At 53.7% G+C, this 4,063-nt stretch overlaps 1 pseudogene; it reads right to left on the minus strand.

The window, feature by feature from the left end:
* Positions 1-2,068: 2,068 nt before the first annotated feature.
* LOC138457687 (5.8S ribosomal RNA) lies at positions 2,069-2,217 on the minus strand (annotated as a pseudogene).
* Positions 2,218-4,063: the final 1,846 nt, after the last annotated feature.

Consider the following 4,063-nt stretch of genomic DNA (forward strand, 5'->3'; position numbering starts at 1 on the left):
TCAATGACTCATAGAAGATCCAGCCCGAAGTCTTCTTCCCTTGAGCTTGGTGGGGATAACCAGCTCATCTTCCACAGCCAGAGGATCCTCTACCTCGGTCGAAATTGCTGCACGTTGCTGTAGTGGTCCGGTTAGCCACCTGAAGAGCCTCTCCTGTTTTTAAGGAGCGCACCTTTTGTTCCTCGTTGCTGCTGCCAGCTTCATTACTGTGTGGTGCAGACCCCCTTCAGACGTCCTTCACAATGAAGCTCCAGGAATCGTGGGTCTGCGGGAAATCAACAGAACAACTGCCAGGGCACCAGCTGCACCATTGGAACAAGGTACTGTGTTCTACTTGAGTAAACTGGGTGAATCCCTTTTCTTCATTTCCAATGCTTGCCCTTGCCTTCCCTCCTTCTTATAACTTTTGCTTCCGAACATTGACAATATCGAAGCACTTTTGGCTATGTTGAATCGTGAATTGTCTGTGTGATCTTCAGCAACAGGCCCCGGTGTCTTTCGACATTGGCTACGGCCCTTTCACTTTTGAACTCCTGTCTCTGAGCGTTTCTTGATTCTGCCTGCCTAACCAAAATATCGCCTGTGATTTTTGCCTCCAACTCCATCTGGGTATCTCAGGTGCTAAGTGTTTTTGCCCCGGTAGCATTTCATGTCACGGATACGCGTTTATTTAGTAGACCGAACTGTCAAAAAGTGATCGCAATCGTATTCGCGGTAACGTGTTTGGGTACTTACCTTGAGACTTACTGTACAAAGTGAATTGGTTAGTTGTAGTATATTTAACGTGTGGTTTTTGTTTAAGTTTAATAGAAGTGTTGTTTTTATAACGAATGGTTTAAAAATAAATGTACTTATATTTTTTACCTGAAACCTTGAGTCAGTGTTTGCTTGAGTCACAGTAATTGTGGTCCCTTTGTGTAATCTCTGCTACTGCTCATATACTCTTGAGATAGGCCTGGCTGCTCCGCCACTGCTACCACTTTGACAAAGTAGTACAGGCTTGTACCAAAGGTAAAACTTGTATTGCTACCTGTAGTCTTAATTGGGTGTAGTGGTCCCTAAGGGCACTGCACAGAATTCTGCCCAACAGCCCCCCTGCGAGAGGTGCCGGGACGGTTGATGGAGAAGGGCGTGGCGGTGCTCAATCTCCCTCGTGCCAGCGGACACAGCAAAACTGCTGCCAGGGGGCAGTACCACTCTCTACTGGAGCGGAGAGCGACCTGCCCCCCTAGGGCCGTCCCACGAGTGCATCCACCGTTCTGAACGACCGACCTGCCGTGTTGAATCCTGCGGGCTGATTGCACGGACCCCACCTGGTTACCTCTCGACAGTTTCACGCCTTCTTGAACTCCCTCTTCAATTGTCTTTTCAATTTTTCCTTACGGTACTTGTTGGCCATCAGTCTTGCGCCCATATTTAGCCTTAGATGGAGTTTACCACCTGACTCTGAGAAGATCTGATCCTGGCGTGCCGAAGGCAGACAATGGCCTAACCCCATCTGCGGGGTGAGCCTCGATCAGATGGACTTGAGCCCCCTGAGCGACGCCAGAGTCTCGGTCTTATGTACGCCACATTTTCTGCACCTGCCGCTGGACGGCGATTCTGCGCTGGCTCTTTCCTTGCCGTTACTGAGGGAATCCTGTTTAGTTTCTTTCCCTCTGCTTAGTAATATGCTTAAATTCAGCGGGTCACTACGTCTGATCTGAGGCCATAGTCGGGGGAGCAGCAGAGTTTGTGGCATCCGGATCTGCAGTCGAAAGCCACAGTCGCGAGGCCGGCGCTCCTGGGCCATCCTGCCCCGGCAGCCATGGGACAACCGACAGCCACACGCAGCACGGCCACATGCCCCGGGGTAGGGTGATGGTGCGCCAGGCTTTAAGGCCTGCTGCTGCTGCTACCACCAGGGCCCAGCCCTCCTGAAACAGCCGGGACACGCTGACAATGAGCCTGCGCACCAGGTCCAACGATCCTGCAACAGTGCTGATTTGGGTCTGACTTTAAGGGGACAATGGGAACGGGGTCCCAGCTAGGCCCCTGGGAAGGAACCCTGTGGTGATTGATGTTCAAGCGACCTTGAGACTGGTGTAGCCCTGGGAGGAACCCGGGGCCGCAAGGTGCGTTCGAAGTGTCGATGATCAATGTGTATTGCAAAGCACACTAATTCTCGCAGCTAGCTGTTCTTCGATGTGCAAGCCAAGTGATCCACCGCCAAGAGTCAAAGGCAACTTTTTTTTTGTTCCAGACGTCGGCTTGACTCTACCAGTGCAGGAGAGGCAGCGATGCCTGTCCAGCCCGCGGCGAGACAACCCAACGCCCGTCTACCTTCCCCACTTGCGAGTCGGCTGAGACCATCGTGGGTTTAAAACAAACCAAAAAAAAAAATCCAGGCGCTCATCCCAGGAAGCCTGCAGCAGCATGGTGATGGAGGCAGGCCGCTCTGCTGCCGGACCAATCCATTCATCCTTCCCTGACCCTATCTGCTCCTCTTTCCGAGTGAGGAGGTGGATGTGCCCCATCCCTCCCAAACCCACACCAATGTGCCCCATCCCTCCCTCTAGAGCCACACCTAGACAAAGCATCCCTCCCCCAGACACACAATGTGCCCCATCCCTCCCCAGACACAGACCAATGTCGCCATCCCTCCCATCAAACCCACACCAATGTGCCCCAACCCCTCCTTCCAGAGCCATACAATGTCCCCATCCCACCCAAACCAGGATACCCCATCCTTCCTATCAAACCTACACCCATGTCCCCATCCCTACACCAAGATGCCCCATCCCACCCTCCCAGCCTACACCTAGATGAGCCATGCCATCCTCGAGACCAACAGATGCCCCAAACCTGTTTCAGACCAACACTAATGTGCCCTCATCCATTGTAGACCCCACCAGGATGTGATTTTCCCACCCATCAAACCCACACCAATGTGCCCCCATCTCCTCCCTCCAGACCCACACTGATGTCCCCATCAAACCCAAACCAGGATGCTGCAGTCCTCCCTGCAGACCCACACCAATGTGCCCCATCCCTCCCATCAAACCCACACCAATGTGCCCCAAATGTCCCCGTCTCTGCCCTAAACCCACAATGTGCCTCCACCCCTCCCCCAGACCAATGTGCCCCATCCATCTCTCCCAGCCCACACCTAGATGAAATATGCCACCCTCCAGACCAACAGATGCCCCATACCCGTTTCAGACTGACACCAATGTGTCCTCGTCCATTGCAGACCCCATCAAGATGCCACTATCTACACAGCGAGATGCTCTCATCCTGCCCTCCAGACCCACACCTAGATGAACCACCCCTCCCCAGACCAAGATGCCCCATCCCACCATCTCAGCCCACACCTAGATGCCCCGGACGTGTTTCAGACTGACGCCAATGTGCCCCTATCCATTGCAGACCCCCCTAAAATGCCACCCTCCCTCCCGACACAAACCAATGTGCCCCATCTCTCCCCCAGACCAATGTGCCCGTCCCACCAATCAAATACACACCAATGTGCCCCCATCCTCTCCCTCTAGACCCCCACCGATGTCCCCATCAGACCCAAACCAGGATGCCCCATCCATCACCGCAGAACCACATCAATGTGCCTCATCCCTCACATAAAACTGACACCAGGGTGCCTCCATCCACTCCCTCCAGAGCCACACCAAGGTGCCTCCCTCCCACCCCCCAAATGTCCCCATTCCACCCTCTAGACCAAGGGTGCACAACTGATTTTGACAGAGGGCCGAAAGTACCTTACATGATTGCTTTAGTGGGCCAAAAACTAAATGTGGGTGGGGCAGTAGGCGCAGCGTGGCAGGAGGCTTATTCAACCACCAATATTTATTAAACACATGGAAAAAGAATATGTACACTATTCCCCATGGCCCCAACCCCCAACCAAGCACTAAGCCCCATGGCCCCCACCCCTCAACCAAACACTACCCCCCATGGCCCCCACACCCCAACCAAACACTATGCCACATGGCCCCAACCACTCCCCAACCAAACACTATGCCCCATGGCACCCACCCCACAACCAAGCACTATGCACCATGGCTCCCAC

Source organism: Ambystoma mexicanum, chromosome 1p (genome assembly GCF_040938575.1).
Source record: "Ambystoma mexicanum isolate Mex_15411 chromosome 1p, UKY_AmexF1_1, whole genome shotgun sequence".
NCBI classification, from domain to species: Eukaryota; Metazoa; Chordata; class Amphibia; order Caudata; family Ambystomatidae; genus Ambystoma; species Ambystoma mexicanum.